This window comes from Suncus etruscus, chromosome 14 (assembly GCF_024139225.1).
Source record: "Suncus etruscus isolate mSunEtr1 chromosome 14, mSunEtr1.pri.cur, whole genome shotgun sequence".
Classification (NCBI taxonomy): domain Eukaryota; kingdom Metazoa; phylum Chordata; class Mammalia; order Eulipotyphla; family Soricidae; genus Suncus; species Suncus etruscus.
This window is the reverse complement of record NC_064861.1, coordinates 38,591,489-38,611,921: the sequence shown is the minus strand read 5'-3', so window position 1 is coordinate 38,611,921 and position 20,433 is coordinate 38,591,489. Positions and strand designations below refer to the sequence as shown.

The 20,433-nt window shown below is 49.3% G+C and overlaps 1 pseudogene; it reads right to left on the bottom strand.

The window, feature by feature from the left end:
• Nucleotides 1–18,481: 18,481 nt before the first annotated feature.
• LOC126028385 (ubiquitin-conjugating enzyme E2 D3-like) lies at nucleotides 18,482–19,992 on the bottom strand (annotated as a pseudogene).
• Nucleotides 19,993–20,433: the final 441 nt, after the last annotated feature.

Here is a 20,433-nt window from a genome sequence, read left to right as displayed (position 1 = left end):
CTGGGCTGGCAGCTGCCTCCATGCCAGGCAGCTGGGAAATCACTTGTAATCACCCAAGGATTACACAGTCAGCAGAGCCAGACAAACATCAGCCCTGAGATACTCCAAGATCCTCTGAGATCCCTCAAATCCCTTGGGATCGCCCAAGGATCCCTGAGTTCTGAGATCCCCATAAGATTCCTCCAAGATCTCTCAAAATTACTCCAATTCCCCCAAGATCTGAGATCCCCTCAAGATCCCCCTTGAGATCCTCTGAGATCTCCCCACATTCCACCATTGCCAAGCCAAGGGTTCTGGCTCTGCCACAGGAGGGATGTAGGGCTGTAGAGGGCCCCAGGGGGGCATACTGACCTCAGAGCAAATCTGCTTCCTGAAGCTTCTGCACTTTCTCCACTGGGATTAGGCTCCAACAGGTGCTGTGAGGTACTGTAGGGCATCCAGAGTCAGTCCCTGCTCCCTAGCACTCCTGACTCTGCCTATACGGTGGACACACCAGAGAGGCTTCAGCTCACCCATGGAGCAGAGGCTGGAGCTGCCTTATATGCCCCCACAGCGCTCAGGGCCTCAAGTCTCAGCTGCCACCCCCCATCTCCCCGCTGAATGGGTCTTCTTGGTGTCCAGGCCTGTGTGTGACTTTCTGGGTCCCATGTCACAGAGTTAGACTCAAGGTTCTGTGCACTTAAGGACTTGAGCAAGGCAGGGGGACCAGACTGATCACTGAGCTCATTAGAGGCTAGCAGTGTGGGGCCTGAGTCCCATTTATGACCAGGAAGAACAGGCAGCCAGCCCTGGGGAGTATCTACACCTCATTCTGAAGGCACATGGGCACCCCCAAGGAGTATGGACACCCCCAGGGAGCACGGACACCCCAAGGAGCATAGACATCCTTCGAGCACAAGACATTCTCTGGGGCACTCAGACACCCCAAGGGCACACAGACACCTCCTCACTGACCCCACTCAGCTGCCCATGTGTGTCTCCCTCATATGTTAGCCTGTCATGGAAGCTCACCCCGAAGGCGTCTGTTCCCCCCACCCCCCAGCCCTGAGGCTGGAGCTTCCAGGGGATGGGTTGTTCATTCTCATTTTTATTGGTCTCTCTCAGGGCTACTGAACCCTAAAGAGCTCAGACTCATTGGTCCATGTGGTTCTCAGGATCAAACCTGAGGCTTTTGGGGCTGTAGTGATAGCACAGTGGGTAGAGCATTTGCCTTGCATGTTGCTAATCCAGGTTTGATCTCTTGCATCCCATAGGGTCCCCCAAGCCTGTCATGAGCAGTTTTTTGTTTTGTTTTGTTTTGTTTTTTGGTTTTTAGGCTATACTCGGCTGTGCTCAGGGGTTACTCTGCACTCAGAAATTGCTCCTGGAAGGCTCGAGGGATCATATGGGATGCCAGGGATCGAACCTGGGTCCATCCCGGGTTGGCAGCATACCAGGCAAATGCCCTACTGCTGTGCTATTTTTTTTTTTTTTGGTTTTTGGGCCACACCCAGCGTTGCTCAGGGGTTACTCCTGGTTGTCTGCTCAGAAATAGCTCCTGGCAGGCATGGGGGACCATATGGGACACCGGGATTCGAACCAACCACCTTTGGTCCTGGATCGGCTGCTTGCAAGGCAAACGCTGCTGTGCTATCTCTCCAGGCCCACTGCTGTGCTATTACTTCAGCCTGACCATGAGCAATTTCTAAGTGCAGAGCCAGGAGTAACCTTTTGAGTGCCACTGGGTGTGGCTTGAACACAACAACAAACAAAACCCTGGGGCCAATTCAAGTCCTGGGTTGGGAAGCTCAAGAACAAATTCCCAGGTGGGACTTTTCAGCCTGGATGAGCCCACTTGTTACCCCAAGGGTCCAAGCCCACACTCTGCCCAGGGCCAGACATCACCCACTGCCCCAACCTCACACAGTGGGGAGGGAACTCGCCTTACACACAATCAATCCGGGTTTGATCCCAGGCACAACATAGGATCCCTCACACTCTGTCAGGAGTAATTTCTGAGCTGAGAACTAGGAGGAACCCCTGAGCACTGCCAGTGTGACCCCAAAACAACTATAAAGCAATAAGTGTAAATCCAGTCAATCAGGGTCCCAGGCACCCCTGGAAGAGTCCTGGCCTCCAGTCTCTTGGACATGACTGGAGTTCTTTTTGTTTTGTTTTGTTTTGTTTTGTTTTGTTTTGTTTTGTTTCTTTGGGTCACACCTGGCAGTGCTCAGGGGTTACTCCTGACTTTATGCTCAGAAATCGCTCCTGGCAGGCTTAGGGGATCATACGAGATGCCAGGATTTGAACCACTGTCTTTCTGCATGCAAGGCAAATGCCCTACCTCCATGCTATCTTTCTGGCCCATGACTGGAGTTCTGAGGCAAGTCCCCTCGGGCCTCCACCAGGCATGCACCATGATAAGCAGGCAGTGCCTTTGATGGAGTTAGGCTTCCCTTGATGAAGTTAGGCTTCCCGTGGGTTAGCCTGGCCATCTGGACAGCTTGCCCCAGGGAAGATCAAAGAGGGGGGGCCTTCCTTAGCAGCAGGGGACAATCCCCACACACAGATAATCGGGAGGCGGGGCAGAACTGGACCCTCACAGACTTTCAGTTCAACCTTCACCTGGATTTCAGGAATCAGAGCCTGCCTTACAGGCCCCCAGGGAAAATGGGGTCAGATCCAAGCCCCCCCCCCATCTGCAGAGGGCACCAATGCTCAGCTCTGGGGTCCCTGGGATGGTACCCCCTGAGCAGCAGCCAGTGAGGATGCCCCAGGGCCAGTAACCCACCCAGAAGGGGCCATGCATGCAACCCTCCATGCTTGTTTTAGAAAGTTCTTGGTCTTGGGTCTAGAGAGGCATTTGCCTTGCATCTCATTGCATCCTGAGCCCTCAGAGAGATTCCTGAGTATTGAATCTGAAGTAACCCCTGAGCACTACCAGGAGTGATCCCAGAGCAAAGAGCCAGGAGTAACCCCTGAGCATCACTAGATGTGGCCTCAAAATAAAAAATAAAAGACCATTCTTGTTTTTGCTCAGCCCCAGATGTCATGGGGGACACTAATTCAGGGGTGGGTTCCCATCATGGAAGCCCTTGGAGCAATAGAAGTGATCAGGCCACATGGAAAGAGAGAGGGAGCAAAGAGGAGGAGAATAAGGGGGAGGGAGAGAGAAAAAGGGTTGTCCTGAGGGTGTCCCGGGGTGTCCATGGTTTCATCACTTGGGGTCCCTCCCCAAGCCCTATGAACTGTCTAGTTTTGCAGTTCCTGTCAGGGGCTTCGGATACCCCTTGTTTTTTTTTCATGGTTCTATATTTATTTTTTTACATATCTTAATTTTTTATTACTTTATTTAAACATCATGGTTACAAGGTTGTTCTTAAAGCCAGTTATTTTTTTCCCACAGTTACAAAGTTGTAACTGATTGGGGCTAGAGCAATCACACAGCAGTAGGCTGTCTGCCTTACATGCGTCCAATCCCGGGATGAACCTCAGTTTGATTCCCAGCATCCCATATGGTCCCCTGAGCCTGCCAGGAGCAATTTCTGAGTGCAGAGCCAAGGGTAACCCCTGCATGCTACCCAGGGTGACCCAAAATAAACAAAACAAAAAAAAGTTGTAACTGATTGAGTTTCAATCATACACTGTACAACACCCTTCACCTGTGTGCATTTCCCACCACCAATGCAACGTCCCTAATTTTCTTCCCGCTCTTCCCACTACCTGCCTCTGGGGCAGAAGTCTCTCTCTCTCTCTCTCTCTCTCTCTCTCTCTCTCTCTCTCTCTCTCTCTCTCTCTCTCTCTCTCTCTCTCATTTTGGGTCACACCCAGCAGCGCTCTCAGGGGCTACTCCTGGCTCTACGCTCAGAAATCCACTCCTGGCAGGCTCAGGGGACCATATAGGATGCCGGGATTCGAACCACCGACCTTCTGCATGAAAGGCAAACGCCTTACATCCATGCTATCTCTCCAGCCCCCCCCCATCTCTCTCTTATACACTGGTTTGCACTATTGTTGCTGAAGGGGTATCCTGCCTATCACTTTATCTCCTCCCAACACCCAGTTCTTGTCCAGAGCACTCATTCCCAACCCTTACTGTCATAGTGCTTCCTTCTCTCCGTTTGATGGAGAAGCCTCATGGGGGAGAGGGGACACTGTGGTGTCCATCTGCTCTTGGGGTCCCACAGGAACAAGCTGAAACATTGACGCCATTCATGACCAGAGGGGATACCTCTACCCCAGACAGGAAGTCCTGACGGCCAGAGCACCAGGCAGGGAGCCACTCCCAGAAAATTCCCAAGTCAGGACTGCGCCATCCGGCCTTCTGTGTGAGTCACAGATTCGACAAGGTTGCACCTGCTACAGGCCCCCAGGGAAGAGCCCCTACAGAGCTGTGCCCACAGCCTGAGCTCTCCCAGAGGGAGAAATCAGGATGGCAGGTCACCAGGCTGGGCTGGCACCTGCTCAGGAGACCCCACTGGCCCTCAGACCCAGTCCTCCCATTGGGATAGCCCCATTTACTACCGAGACCAAGGCTGTCCTGCCCAATCCAGCGCCTGCTGCCTCCTCAACCCCTCGCCGCATCCCTGGGGAGCCCAGTGTTCAGCCAGGAAGGGGGTCGTCCTGGGGCGGCCCAGGGCAGGATTCTAGGTGGTTTCCAGGGCGGGCCCGACCTTAGACTTGTAGTTTCATGTGGAGAAAAGGCCCTGGGCCCCTGCCAGGCCCCACCCACAGCTCTGAGGGGGCGTCCGGGAAGGGAAACAGGTCTTAGGAAGGCCCAGAACCAAAGAGAGTTCACTCAGAAATGGGATGACTGCCTCTTCCCTGAGGTCACAGGTGTGTCTTGGGGCCAGTGGGGGGAAGTGGGCAGTGGCCAGGAGGACCAGCGAGGCAGGGCTAGCTCTGACCTAGGACACTGATGCCCACACCCCCAGGCTTGGGCTCCCAGCTCTAACCCGGGTTTCCAACCATTTCCACTTCTGGGAACCAAGCAAGGGCCTAGAAAGGCCCCTTTTGCCTTCCTTGGGAGTCCCCTGATAGAGCAAGACCCCCTGAGCATCAATGGCCCCTCCCATGCAGGCCCTCAGAACCTCAGTCTTGGCACTGCAGCCCCCCACCATGACTCAGATTCCTCCTAATGACCCCATGATACACCTAGTCCACCAGTGACTCTACCAGAGCCAGCCCTGGGTCACAACACCAACCTGCTATATATGAGGGCAGGGGTGTGTCAGGGTCCCCCAGACCTTCCACGAGCATCCCACTTTTATGTGCCCGAAGTGAGCAGGATTTCCCTGAGAGAGGATGTTGGGGAGCCCCAATGCGAAGGAAGCAAGTCCCCCATGAACCCAAAGAGGAAGGCTGTAGGCGCTTCCTCGTCCTGGTGGGGTGGTGCCACCTGGCAAAGACAAACCACCTTTCTCTGTGGCTTCTCCCCAAGAAACCCCTCCCAGCCCTAGAAAGTGCCAGAAGAGGCCCCAGGTCCTACTCCTGCTGAGAGGGGCCTTGTGGGGCACCCGGGGTCCTGCAGGGCAGGTCCCTCCCAGGGGACAGGGGGAGCTTTGTGTCAGAAATTGGCAGGTGACAAGGGCGGGAGGAGACTCGGCCTGGCTGGACCAAACGCAGGAAATGGGAGGGCTGTGTCCACTGAGGGGTCTGTGTCTACAGGGCTGAGGCTGGGAGGAGCACTATGGGGGGAGTAGGGGCCTTAGGGTTTTCTGGGTGTGACATCTCCATCAGGCTGGGCGCTGGCTCAATGGAGACTTTTCAGGGCCCTGCAGGGGGCTGGCTTGAAGGTGTCCCAGGATTCCCCTCCAGAGTCCCCTGAGAGCACACGGTGGTGCAGGATGCAGGATACAGATGTGGGTCTGTGCCCCTCTCTGAGCTATGCACCCAGGAATGCTGCACTGCTCCCCAGATTCAGGGGAAAGGCTATCACACACGCACATACACACACACACACACACACACACACACACTTACATTAATGCATGCTCACACACACACACTTACACATTCAAACAATCTCACACTCTGACACACACACTGTCCCGGCCACCCCATCCTAACTCACATTTTTTTATTAATAAATTCTTTGGCTGAATCCCTGTGAGATACACAGTTTCAAAGTTGTTGATGGTTGAGCTTCAATCACACTGTCCAACATCCTTCACTAGTGCACATTCCCCACCACTAATGTCCCCAGTTTCCTCCCCCCTCCCCCCTTTACCGTCTCCCCTGCCTGCCTCTGAATGGTCACACTCATTTATGGGATATATATATATAATATAAGTATATATATGTATATAGATAGAGAGAGAGAGATAGATAGATAGATAGATAGATAGATAGATAGATAGATAGATAGATAGATAGATAGATAGATAGATAGAACAGTAGTAATACTCAGGGACAATAGAGACAAGAGCCAGTAGGACAAGTTCATGATAGGAAGCTTGTCAGAGAGAACAGGGGGTGCAGTGAGGGCAGAGAAAGGAGTGGGAACACTATGACAATGAGAATTGATACCGATCACTCTGGACAAGAACTGGGGCTGAAAGGAGATAAGTGATAGGCATAATACCCCTTCAGGGGCCCGGAGAGATAGCACAGCAGCGTTTGCCTTGCAAGCAGCCGATCCAGGACCAAAGGTGGTTGGTTCGAATCCCGGTGTCCCATATGGTCCCCCGTGCGTGCCAGGAGCTATTTCTGAGCAGACAGCCAGGAGTAACCCCTGAGCACCACTGGATGTGGCCCAAAAACCAAAAAATAAAAAATAAAAAAAATACCCCTTCAGGAACAAGATTGCAAACCAGTGTCTGAAAGAGGGAGGGATAGAGGGAGGGAGAAAGTGGGAGAGAAAGAGAGACAGAGACAGACAGAGATAGACAGCGACAGAGACTGAGAGATAGAGAGAGATGTCTGTTCCTCACTCTCTGAACCAGGTCCTTCAGCAGAATTGTGCCTGTGCTTAGACTAGGGAACTTCTGACTCCGGAATGTGGTACAGGGAACTAAGCCAGGGTGCTGTCCCCTACACCCCGAGTTCTCGCCTCCAGCCCACTGCCCCTGGGATGTAAGCCCAGGTCTGGCTTTCCCTGGCTCCATCCAGGCCATCACCAGCTGCCCTGAGGTGGTGCGTGGGTGACTGGAATTTTCCAGAACAAAGATGGGTGTTCTCTTGCGTGCACCAGTAGATGCTTGCTCTGGGAACACAAAGTCACGACCTGGGGCACAGGCTGGCAGGGCTGTAGCAGGTGGGGAGACACATCTCAGTTGACTGGCATCAGGGTCTGGGTGGAGACTCAGAGGCTCATTAGCCCCCATCCTGCCAGAACATTGTCGCCAACAGATAGAACCCAGCATGGAACTCTCTGGTTTGACCTCACCACCCCAGGACACAGGGCCCTGGAGGTGAAGGACCAACAAGCAACCTTGAGACCCCTGAGCCAACCGACCTGCTTCCTGGCGTGGCCTGTGTTTCCGCTGCACCTCAGCAGGAAGTGCCACTCCTTTGGAACCCCTGGGTCACCGCCTGGGTCCCTGGGAGTAATCCCAGTCTCTCGGTTCCCAGTGGCTTCAAAGGAGCCTTGAGCAGGCTGGGCCAGGGGCCACGTAGCAGGACAGACACCCGTAGCCAGACGTCAGAGCCAGACGCGCCGGGTGGTTTTGGTCTCATGGGGGTAGGACAGACGGACGCAGGGCAGCCCCTGGGAACTGCAGGGCATTTCCTCTGACAGAGCACCACTTAAAACAAAGCAACTGGAGCTATGGGGTCAGGAGAGAGCACACCCGGGCAGGGGCCTGGGAACTGTCCAGCCTGCAGGGCCCCCACCCAAAAGACAGGCTGTCAGGGTGAGGAACAAAAAGGGCCAGAGTTGGGGACAGAGCCTCAGCTGAGGGTGACACCCCACATGTTCTTCTCAGCTCCCTATCTCTGCCTCTCTCTATCTCTCCCTCTGTGTTGTCTCTCTCTGTCTCTCCCTCACTCTGTCTCTCTCTATCTCTCCCAGTCTCTCTGTTTTTTCCTCTCTCTGGCTCTCCCTTCCTCCCATTGGCCATGGGGTTTCCCAGGACTCCCCCATCTCAGAACCCCCCCCCCTCAGAGTAGGCAGGAGGTCTGGCCCAGGAGCTGCTGGCTGTAAGGGTCGATCTTATCTGGATGCACCCACTGCCAACTCCCGGGAGCACATTCCAGAGCCGCCTGGAATGTGCTGAGGACTGCATGGTGCTCCCGAGACAACTCGTGCCTGCTTTTCGACAAACTAATACCACCAAGCCTTCCCTTCTCCCCCCACTGCCCTAAACTGCACCCACCATTTACACACACACACACACACACACACACACACACACACACACACACACACACCACCGATAGGAAAGGCAGGACCTTGCTAGTCTGTCCATATCCTCAGCCCTCACCCTCTGCAGCTTCACAGCTGAAGGACTTCCCTTCACCCCTAGGAAAGGAGCTCAGGGGAAGAAAAGGGAACAAGAAAACTGAGGCAAGGAGGGGGCAACCAGAGAGTAGCAAAGAAGCAAGAGACAGTGGCAAAGAAGTGATGGAGAAGTGAAGCAAAGAGAGAATGGGATGAGGAAAGAGGGGAGAGAAAGGAGGGAGGAGGTAAGGGAGGATGGTGGAGGGAGAAAGAACTAAACAGAAGAGAAGGGAGGAAGAGGAATGAAGGATGGGAGGAGGGAGAGGGAGGGACACAGCCCTCCCAAGCTGACAATAGCCTGTGGCCTGTGGAGCCACGACCCTGCTCCCCAATTCCTTATCAGAGTCTCTGGGCTGATAACCCCATGGGCTAGGGCCAGACCTGCAGATCTGCTGCCCTGGGGGGGCCTTTAAAGGCCTGAACAGTGCCCATGGCAACAGGACACCAACACAGCCTGGATGCCTGAATGCCTCTGGACTAAGCCTCTGGGGAGAGAAGACCCCAGGGGAGCTGAGCAGAGCCCCAAAGGATTACACAGGGCTGAGTGTGGGAGTCTCTCCCACCTTCCAGGGCTTGGGAGCCTTGAGCACCCCAAGATGAAAGGGAAGGCTTCATGATGGAACCTCAGCAGCACCCAGCTATGCCCCAGCAGTATACCAAAAGCACCCAGCTGCTCCCCCAAATGCACTGCAAGGTCTCTTTCAGGGAGCAGAGAAAGCTCAAAGAAACCCGGCACTGACCTCGCAGTGCTGCTGTTAGAAGGGAGCACTGACGCCCCCAGTGGACACCCAACAGCATGTCCAGAGCAGGGGTGGGTGAACCCAGCCCTGGGGATCCCCAGGTCCACCTTCAGATTGAAGAATGGAAATAAACTGAGCAACTCTGGGAGAAACTGGAGTCCAGGATGCTCACCCTTCCCAACTCCCCCATCCCTTCTCTCCTGCCCCTGGCAAAAGGAACCAGATCAGCCCCTTGTAAGATGAGCCCCCTCCCCACTGTTCTGTCACCCTGGACCCTTGTCCCCTCATTCCTGAGGCCTCGATAGGCCCAATTCTGGGGGTGATAGGTTTCTCTCATATGGATTCTGCCCCTAAATCATCCCTCAGCACACAGTATGCTCCCACAGGAAGAAGGGAGAGAGGAAGAGCCCAGGTATATCTTGGCAGCAGTGTGCAGATGTTTTGAGATAGAATCGGGGGACAGGGGCAGAGCAAAAGGTAGCTGCCGCAGCTGACCCGGGTTCTATCTCAACTTCCTGTAGTGTTCCCTAGCAAAGCTAGGAGCCAGCCTGAGCACCACCGAACATGGCCACCAAGGCCAGTAAGTTAATAGGATGGAAGTGGGGCCCAGATCAGAAAGAGGCAACTGATGTGGGGGTCACCACAGGGTACCCTGGTGCTTCTTAGCCTGGGTGGCCTCTCCCCTCAACTGACCCCCAGACCTCCATGTCCAGTTTCTCCACAGAAGCTAATTCCTGGGGCCAGAGTGGTGGCATAAGTGGTAAGGCGTCTGCCTTGCCCTCGCTAGCCTAGGACAGACCACAGTTCGATTCCCCAATGTCCCATATAATCCCTCAAGCCAGGAGCAATTTCTGAGCACATGGCCAGGATAACCCCGGAGTGAGATCAGGTGTGGCGCAAAAAAACAACAACAAACAAATAAACGAAGAAGAAGAAGGAGGAGGAGGAGGAGGAGGAGGAGGAGAAAGAAGGAGGAGGAGGAGGAGAAGAAGAAGAAGAAGGAGGAGGAAGAGGAGGAGAAGAAGAAGAAGAAGAAGAAGAAGAAGAAGAAGAAGAAGAAGAAGAAGAAGAAGAAGAAGAAGAAGAAGAAGAAGAAGAAGAAGAAGAAGAAGAAGAAGAAAGAAGAGGAGGAGGAGGAGGGGGAGGAGGAGGAGGAGAAGAAGAAGAAGAAGAAGAAGAAGAAGAAGAAGAAGAAGAAGAAGAAGAAGAAGAAGAAGAAGAAGAAGAAGAAGAAGAAGAAGAAGAAATTGATTCCCTAGGACAGTGGTGGTCAACCTTTTCTTTCAACTGAGCCAAATCTCGCCAAAACCACGATTAAAATTTATTTTGAGAGCCACATTTTTAAGAACGAAAATACATGGTACACTGCTTTTAGTTCCAATAAGTTTTTATTGAGAATATTTTGCATACAAGTATCCACATAGGTCAAGAGGATACAAATAACACAACTAATAAAACAAAAACTTTAGAACAATATTATTTATCGATAACGTTAAATTCCATAAAATTTGCCTTACAATGTAGAGAAAATTACATCCTGACAATGACTGACAAAGTCACAAACACTAATGTGAACATTGACCTTGCATTTTCTTGGATAGTTTGAGTAAGTCAGGTTTGTATGTTCTTGTTTTTAATTTTAGACAGGATTCCAGGTTCTCATCGATGAGATGATTTCTCAATTTACACTTGATAAGATTCATGCTTGAAAATGACTGTTTGTATAAATATGTAGACCCAAACAAGGAAAGAACAGCAATCCACTGGCTTTTTTAGTTGATTATATGAGTCAGAAATACTATTCCAGGTGTTAAAAATCAACATATCTTCCTTCTCCAGGTCTTTCAAAGCAGACCACTTGGGCTTTGAACTAAGTTCACATTTGTGTTTCTCCAATCTTTCTAAATTAGCACAAAAACATTCAAATTTTGAGCTCCACAATTCTTTGTTTTTTAAACCCAGAAATTGCATTTCAAAGTTGCCAATGTCGATTTTAAAGGAAGAAAAATTTAATTCTGTTACATTGGCATCCAGAGGTGTTTTTAACAAAGACCAATGTTGCTTTGCTGTTTTTGAAATTCTGAAATCTCTTGAGAAAACTTCCCTCATATTTAAAAGTGCTGTTTTAAAATAGGTAATGTCAATATCAGAATTATTTTCTTGACGATGTTTCAGCAGGCTTGGAAAGTGAATAACAGATAATTTGTTTTCAAACGAAACAACTTCTTCTAACACCGAAAAAAAAAGTGTTTCCTTTCCCCTGTAGTTTATGATTAAGCTGATTTAGATGTGAAGTAACATCCACCATAAAATACAGTTTTTGAATCTACTGATCGTTCGTTAATTCTGGATAACGAACACCCTTCTGGAGGAAAAATGCTTTGATTTCTGATAATAAAGAAGCAAAACGTTTCAAAACGTCTCCTCTTGATAACCAAAATGTGCTGAAAATGTGAAACCCTACAATATGGAGATGAAACAGGTAAAAGAGAAAAACCTTTTAACAATCTTTTAAAAGCAAGGACAGTGTTCCAGAGAAAAGTAGTGATTTCACTGAAAGGAAAAAAAAATCTATTGACACTTTGTGTGCTGCAAGAAACCAAACTGAAATACACACAAAAACAAAAATGGCACTTTGTTAAAGGCATATGATATCATATCATAAAGAAATTATGATAGAGTGCCTGAAACATTTTAAAAATAATTTTTATTTAAGCATATTTGTTACAAAATTATTGATACTTGCGTTTCAATCATAGAATGTACACCACCTTTCACCAGTGCACTTTTCCCATCACCAATGTTCCTTGTTTCCTTCCCCCTTCATCCTCCTCTGCCTATGTCAGGCGCAGGCATTTTGCTTTTTTCTCTCTTTTCCTTTATGACACCGAGGTTTGTAAAATTTTCTTTATGACACCGTGGTTTGCGATATTGTTAATTAAAGGGTATCATGCACTTATCCATTTTCAGCATCCAGTTCTTGTCCAGAGTGATAAGTTCCAACTATCAATGTCATAATGTACCTTTCTCTATTCTAACTGAAGTCACCACTTTTTATGGCAAGCTTCGTATCATGGACTAGTCCTCCTGTCCCTCATCTCTATTTTCTCTAGATATTATTACCATATTTCCATTTATTATTCTTATATGCCACAAATGATTATTCTGTGTCTACACCTTTCCTTCTGACTCATTTCACTCAGAAAAATAATCTGATGTGTTGATATATGTACAGATGTGCATGGCTCAGTGTTTTTGTGTAGTCACAAGAAATAGAAGTTGCACACCCGTACATTGTATCCACTCATTGTATGATAGACTGGAGTCAAAAAAACTTTCTGCTGGGCCCGGAGAGATAGCACAGCGGTGTTTGCCTTGCAAGCAGCCAATCCAGGACCAAAGGTGGTTGGTTCGAATCCCGGTGTCCCATATGGTCCCCCGTGCCTGCCAGGAGCTATTTCTGAGCAGACAGCCAGGAGTAACCCCTGAGCATGCCGGGTGTGGCCCAAAAACCAAAAAAAAAAAAAAAAAAAAAAAAAAACTCCCTGCTGAACTAAATTCTGAGACAGATGACACAGTAAAGATAATTTGTGAAATTCACAATTGTGATCAAATCGAGGCTATTCACCACCCTGGGTGAGAGTATGGATGCCCACTACTAGCATCTTCTCCATGAAGAAGTGAAGTGGCTGTTCAGGGGAAGGGTGCTCTCTCGCCTTGTTGGCAAGAGGGAAGAAGTAGTGCAGTTCCTGTGAGAGCAGAACTCTGACTTTGTACAGCCCCAGTTGGACAAGGAATGGCTAGCTAAGCTTATGTATTTGACAGACATTGTTCATTTTCTCTATGAACTTAATATTTCTCAGCAGGGATGGGGCCGGCACGGTGGCGCTAGAGGTAAGGTGTCTGCCTTGCCTGTGCTAGCCTAGGACGGACCTCTGTTCGATCCCCCGGCGTCCCATGTGGTCCCCCAAGCCAGGAGCGACTTCTGGAGCGCGTAGCCAGGAGTAACCCCTGAGCATCACCAGATACCAGGTGTGGCCCAAAAACCAAAAAAAAAAAAAAAAAAAAAAAATGTCTCGGGAGTTTCACAAGTAGTTTTTACAGTGAGACATAAGATGGATATGTTCAAAAAAGAATCTGATTCTGGGATAGCTGTGTCTGAGAAGGAGATATTAAAATGTTTCCACTCTTGCAAAAAATTTCTGATTGGCACTTATATTATGCAGAAAGTCATAATCAATATGAAAAACAGCATTTAAGGGCATTAGCTCACAACTTTAATCATGAGTACTCTGAACACGAGAATCCACGGAAAAGAAAACTCTGGGTTGAAAATCCCTTCATGGAAGATGCCCACTCTTGTGCAAAATAAAATATGTGTTTTGGGGCCGGTGAGGTGGCGCTAGAGGTAAGGTGTCTGCCTTGCAAGCATTAGGCAAGGAAGGACCGCAGTTCGATCCCCCGGCGTCCCATATGGTCCCCCCAAGCCAGGGGCTATTTCTGAGTGCTTAGCCAGGAGGAACCCCTGAGCATCAAACGGGTGTGGTCCCAAAAACAAAACAAAACAAAACAAAAAAACAAAATATGTGTTTTAAGATCACTCCAGGCACTGTATTTCTAAACCCCACCCTACCTGGTCTGAAGAAGCAGGGTAGCAGGAAAGAAATAATAAACCAAACTAGCCAGGAAAGGATGATCATGGAGTCCATGGCCTTTTACCTTGTCCTCTCTGCCACAAGCCAAAAAAGCTAGAACACCTCTTTATTAAAAACAATTCCCAATACCCGGAGGCTTCAGGTCAAGAGAGAGACACACACAAAAGTACACATTCCGTGGACTTTTACGTATCAAAGGAAGAGGTTTAAGAAAGGATGACATTGGGGGAACATTGTTTAGGGTTGCTACTGGATATCATCTTACACTCTTGGAGCCGGCCGCCAGGGGGCGCGCACTGACAGAGGCTCGGAGCAGAGTCCTGACTCCTGGAGCGGCTGCCCCACACACAGAAGAGCCACATTAAAAGTGTAAAGAGTCTGGGCCCGGAGAGATAGCACAGCGGTGTTTGCCTTGCAAGCAGCTGATCCAGGACCAAAGGTGGTTGGTTCGAGTCCCGATGTCCCATATGGTCCCCCGTGCCTGCCAGGAGCTATTTCTGAGCAGACAGCCAGGAGTAACCTCTGAGCAATGCCGGGTGTGGCCCAAAAACAAAACAAAACAAAACAAAACAAAAGTGTAAAGAGTCTGAGTGGTAGGAAAAAAAAAAAGTGTAAAGAGCTGCATGTGGCTCACGAGCCGTGGCTTGCCGACCATTGTCCTATAGTGATCATCTGTCCCCAATGGGTGCTCAGCATGGTTTTGTTTCTACATGGTTTGTTCTGCATGGCGCAGACTCATACACGGGAGGTGCTTTGTTAAGGTCACAGAGACTGTAAATTAACCTTGCTTGACCTTAGGCTCTCAGAACACAGGGTACCCTTTGCCCATTGGAAGCAGATCAGGAGAAAAGGTGCCAGCCTAGTAGGAAGGCCGGCTTTTCACACAGCACAGACTCCAAAATCACAGCAAACCAAGTGAGAATGAAAAGGCGAGAGAGCACAGGAAAAATTGGGTTCAAATTGGGTCAGTCATAAATTTGCCCAGTAGTTTAATGTTCTGGCCCATCAGCTTTGTATATCTCCTCGGTATTTCAGCAGAAGACCCATTGTACCAGCCACAAGCACACAAGGACACAGGAGAAGTCTCCTCTCAGCAGCCACAAGCCCTCTCCCAAAACTCAGATGCAGTCACTGCCTTCCATTTCACAAAGATGAGTGCCTTACAAATCATAGCTCTCTTCCCATGTCCCAAAGATGAGATTTTTTCCTTGTCAGGGCTGCATTCCATGTTAAAAAAAAAAAAACGAGAGCCTTTTTCCTCAGGGATGCATTCCATATTACAAAGATGAAAACCTAAAAAAACAAAAACAAAAACAAAAAACTAAGATGAAAACTTATTACCACAAGCAGGAGTCATGTACAATTGAAAAAAAAAAAAGAGTACCTTTCTACTAAGATCTATATTCCAGGTGAAAATGATTGAGGGTCTTACACACAGGTTTGACTCTGTCACAAAGATGAGGGCCATCCTGCTTAGGGCTGCCTTCTATATCATAAAGATATGGGTGCTCCTTTTCAGGAATGCCTTCCAAGTCACAAAGATGAGGACCTTGCAACTAAGGGTTGATTTCCATGTCAAAAGAGATGAGTCTTCTTCTTGTATGTTCCAGTGCACATCACAAAGAAAACCTTTGAAAACCTTTTCCCAAATTTGAGGCTTTGGTTAGAATAAGGTCCTTACCCCCAATATTCTTTAAGGGTGCCTTTCAGGATGAGGACTTCTTCCTCAGTGCTGCCATTTTGTAAAAAAACATGAGGGACATGTCCTAGGGTTGTCTTACATGTCTAAATGTTGAAAGTCATATTCCTCAGAGAAGAATAATTTAGTGTCAAAAAGATGAAGGCATTTCTCTTCAAGATACCTCCAACATAAAAAAGATGATACTTTACCAACTATAAGCTACAATCCATGTAACAAAAAGGCAGGCCCAAACAAATATTCCATTCCAGGACATATAAAGAACTTTCCCCAACAATGAACCATTTCAAGTCATAAAGAGACAGGAGGCGATCACCCTCCCCCATTCAAGGCTCTCCTACAGGGTCCTTCTGCCCCACCTGCAAGTATTCCCCTTCCATGTCACATATTGCAGGCCTTTCCCCAACAATGCTCCCTTCCAAGTTACAGAGAGCCAGGAGGTCTTCCCCCCTCCACATTCATGGCTGCCCAACAAGGTCACAAATGACAGGCCCTTCCCCCAAGAGGATCCTACACAGCTACTTTCCATGTCAGGAGACATGCTTTCCCATGTCTCACACATGAGGGCTTTGCTCCTCAGTGTTGCCATCAGTGTCACAACTCTCAGGTCCGTGGCCCTCAGGGTTTCCTTTCAAGTCACATATGGAGGTCCATTACTCCCCAGTACACAATTTCACATCACAAAGATGAGAGACATGCCATCGGGGCTTCCTACCAGGGTATGGTGATCAGGGCCTTCATACTCGAGGCTCCTTTCCATGGTTCTAAGAGGAAGGCCTTCCTCCTCGATGCTGTCTTCCATGTCACAAACATGAAGACCTTTCTCTTAGGGCTGCCTTACTTTCATGTCACAAAGAAAGAAGAGGGCCTTACAACCCCAGGCTCAGCACTGCAGTACTGCCTTCAGGTTCCCAAAGATTAGGGTCTCCCTAAGCAGGGTTGACAGCCCTGTCACATAAATGACAGGCTTTATGCCTCCCTTCCTTGTCACCAAGATCAGGGTTTTTGCTCCTGAGGGCTCACTGCAGCCCAGTCACAAATATGTGGGACTCCCTTCCATACCGTAAAGATGGGCTCAGCTACTATCATGAAGGTTTTCTTACCCCAGGGCTAGCTCTCATTTCACAAATGAGTGCCTGTCCTCATCCTCTCAAGGCTCCCATCTATGTCCCAAAAATGAGGACCTGTCAGGTCCTTTCAAATCAGGGAGGACTTCCGTGTCATAAAGATGAGGGCTATCCCATTTATGGCTTCCCTCCATGCTACTAAATGGAGGACATTACCCACACAGCTTTCCTACCTCAGGGACCGTGGTCAGGGCCTTCTACCACAGGGCTGCCTTCCTTGTCAAAAAGACGAGGTCCATCCTGCACGCAGGTTTCCTTGGAAGATTGGTGTGGCAGCACTGAGAGCTTTGCAGCTCAATGCTCCTTAACTTCAATGTCACGCCACCTAGGCCTTTTGGATGAGGGCTGCTTCCACATGTCTCAGATGAGGGTACCCAAATCCCAAAGCATGTTTTCCCCAACCAACAAGGGAAACCTTCCAGGTCATAAATGACAGGTATCTTCCCAGCACTGTTCCCTTCCATGTCCCAAAGATGAGGACCTTCCCCCCCACCCCATTCAAGTATGCCTCCCATGGCACAAAGATAAGTTCCTCCCAACCAATAGGCATTCCTGTCCCCAACATTGCTTCCTTCCATTTCACAAAGATGAGGGCCCCGTCTCTGCCACCTTTCCTCTTCAAGGATGCCCTGCTGTCCAACAGATGTGGGCTTCCTCTTCGGGGCTGCCTTCCTCTTGAATCACACAAAGGCCTTTCTCCTTGGGGCTGCCTCCCATGTCCCAAAGACGACACGGGCCTGGTGCCTCATGCTGGACTTCCATGTCAAAAAGAAGAGGGCCTTCTTCCTCAAGGCTGCCTTCCTCATCCAAAAGATGAGTCTTCCTCCTCTAGGTTGCCTTCCAACTCACAAGGATCAGGGTCTTTCACCGCAAGACTGGCTTCCATTTCAGGAAATGAAGTTCTTCATTTGCGCGGCTGCCCTCCATATTCCAAAGCAGAGGACAGCCCCAGGCCACATCGATTCCCTTCCATGTCACATAATTGAAGGCCTTACCTGACCTTGCTCCCTGGCATGTTTCAAAATGACGACCTTCCTCCCCCACACCCTTCAAGTATGCCTCCCCTGTCACAAAGTTGAGGTCCTCCCACACAAGATTCCTACCCAAGTCACATATTGAAGGCTTTTCCCTTTGCATGTCAAAAACCAGGGTCACCCCCACACCCATCCTCTTCCAAAGATGACTGCTTCCACTTCACGACTGCCTTTCTAGCCACAAAGCTGTGGGAAGTCCTCCTCAAGGCAGCATGAATGTCATAAAATTGAGGTCCTTCCTTCCTCTTCAGGACTGACATCCATGTCCCAAAAACGAGGGAGGGCCTTCCTCGCCAGGGCTGCAGCTTCCATGTCCCAAAGATGATGTGCTCCCCAGCACACAAGGGCCACCTTGGATGGTACATAATTAAGGCATTGCTCCAACATGCTCCCTTTCCTAGTATAAAAGCCTCCCCAACCCTTTAGGCCTCCCTTGCATGTCACAACAATGATGGCCGTCCTCCTCAGGGCTTGCATCTTTCTCACAAAGATGAGGTCCTGCTGCCCCAGTCCCAAGTGTTCCCCTTTCATGTCACATATTGCTGGCCTTTCCCCAACAATGCTCCCTTCCAAGTTACAGAGAGCCAGGAGGTCTTCCCCCCTCCCCATTCAGGGCTGCCAATCAAGGTTACAAATGAGTGGCCCTTCCCCAAGGGGACCCTACACAGCTGCTTTCCAAGTCACAATAAGGAGGGCCCTCCTCCCCATGCCTACCTCCCATATCTCACACTTAAGGATATTGCTTCTCAGTGCTACTGTCAGTGTCACCCTCAGGGCTTTCTTTTAGGTCACACATGAAGGGCCATTTTACCCCAGTGCAGCATTCCACGTCACAAAGTTGAAAGACTTGCCATCAGGGCTTCCTACCAGGGTATGGTGATCAGGGTCTTCATACTCGAGGGTCGTTTCCATGGTTCTAAGAGGAAGGCCTTCCTCTTGGACGCTGTCTTCCATGTTGCAAACATGAAGTTCCTCCTCAGTGCTGCCTGCCTTTCATGTCACAAAGAAAGAAGAGGGCCTTAGAACCCCAGGCTTAGCACTGCAGTACTGCCTTCTGGTTCCCAAAAATGAGGGTCTCCCTAACCAGGGTTGAATCCCTGTCACATAAATGACAGGAATTATACCTCTCTTCCTTGTCACCAAGATCAGGGTTTTTGCTCCTGAGGGCTCACTGCTGCCCTACTTCAAAGATGTGGGACTTCCTTCTCAGGGCTCCCTCCCAGTCACAATTTAAAGATCTTCTTAGTGCTCCCTACCCTACCATAAAAATGTGGGCCTTCCTCCCAGAGCTGCCTCCATGTTACTATCATGAAGGTCTTCTTCCCCAGGGCTTGCTTTCATTTCACGAAGGTGAGTGCCTCTCCTTGCCCTCTCATGGCTCCCATTAATGTCCCAAAAATGAGGACCTGTCAGGTCTTTTCAAATCAGGGATGCCTTCTGTGTCCTAAAGATGAGGGCCCTCCCACTCATGGCTTCCATCCACGCTACTAAGTTGGGGACATTCCCCTCAAGTCTTCCTACCGCATGACCATGGTCAGGGCTTTCTTCCTCAGGGCTGCCTTCCATGTCACAAATAGGAAGTCCTTCCTGTACTCGGTGTTCCTTGTAACTTCCATGTTGCAGTGTTCAGAGCTTTGCAGCTCAGGGCTCCTTACCTTCAATGCCAGGCCTCGAGGCCTTCTGGCTGAGGGCTGCTTCCATATGTCTCAGATGAGGGTCTCTCTTTTTAGGTGTGGCTTCCATTATCCAAAGCATTTTTTTTTTCGTAAACTCCCAAGGCACTCTTGGTTTTATATTTTTCAAATGTTTTTCAACTTTGATTTCTTCCAGATATCAAATATGAGGACTTTCCTCCCTCTTCTTCTTTTTTTTTCTTAGTAATTTAAAGTTTATTCCAGCTATATTGCATGTTATTCTGACTCTAAGATAGCATCCCATGGCTTACTTCTGAGTCCAATCCCGAGATATTCTGTTGTACTTATCTCTGTCTGTTTCATAGATCCGTGCAATCTCTGGCACTAGGGCTCATCTGGGTTTAAATTACATAGCAGTAAACAAATGGATAAAAGAACTTTAGAAATAGTTAAATCAGGAGACCACTGTGACCTTAGAATATGGAGACAAATGCTGCCATTACTGTTAATATTTGGATGATAAATTCTTGTTGTAAATGCAACCTTAGGTGGTTTGAAGGGGTAGTCTGTAGGAAAATGAATTATCAAAAAGAACACACCGCCTTGATATGGGCTGTCATTAGGTCCCATAATTGTGGCTTGCCAATGAAACATATTATCCCCAACTGGACCTGCAGAACATTGTGCTGGAGCAGTGGTCGGCAAGCCGAGGCTTGCGAGCCACATGTGGCTCTTTACACTTTTATTGTGGCTCTTCTGTGTGCCGGGCAGCCACTCCAGGAGTCAGGACTCTGCTCCTAGCCTGTCAGTGCGTGCCCTGTGTGCAGCTCCGGCGGCCAACTCCAAGAGTGTAAGATGATATCCAGTATCAACCCTAAACAAAGGTGTTCCCCCAATGTCATCCTTTCTTAAACCTCTTCCTTTGATATGTAAAAGCCCACTGAATGTGTACTTCTCTCTCTCTCTCTCTCTCTCTCTCTCTCTCTCTCTCTCTCTCTCTCTCTCTCTCTCTCTCTCGACCTGAAGCCTGCTGGTAATTGGGAATTGGTTTTAATAAAGAGGTGTTCTAGCTTTTGGGGTTCGAGGCAGAGAGTACAAGGTTAAAGGTCATGGACTCCATGATAA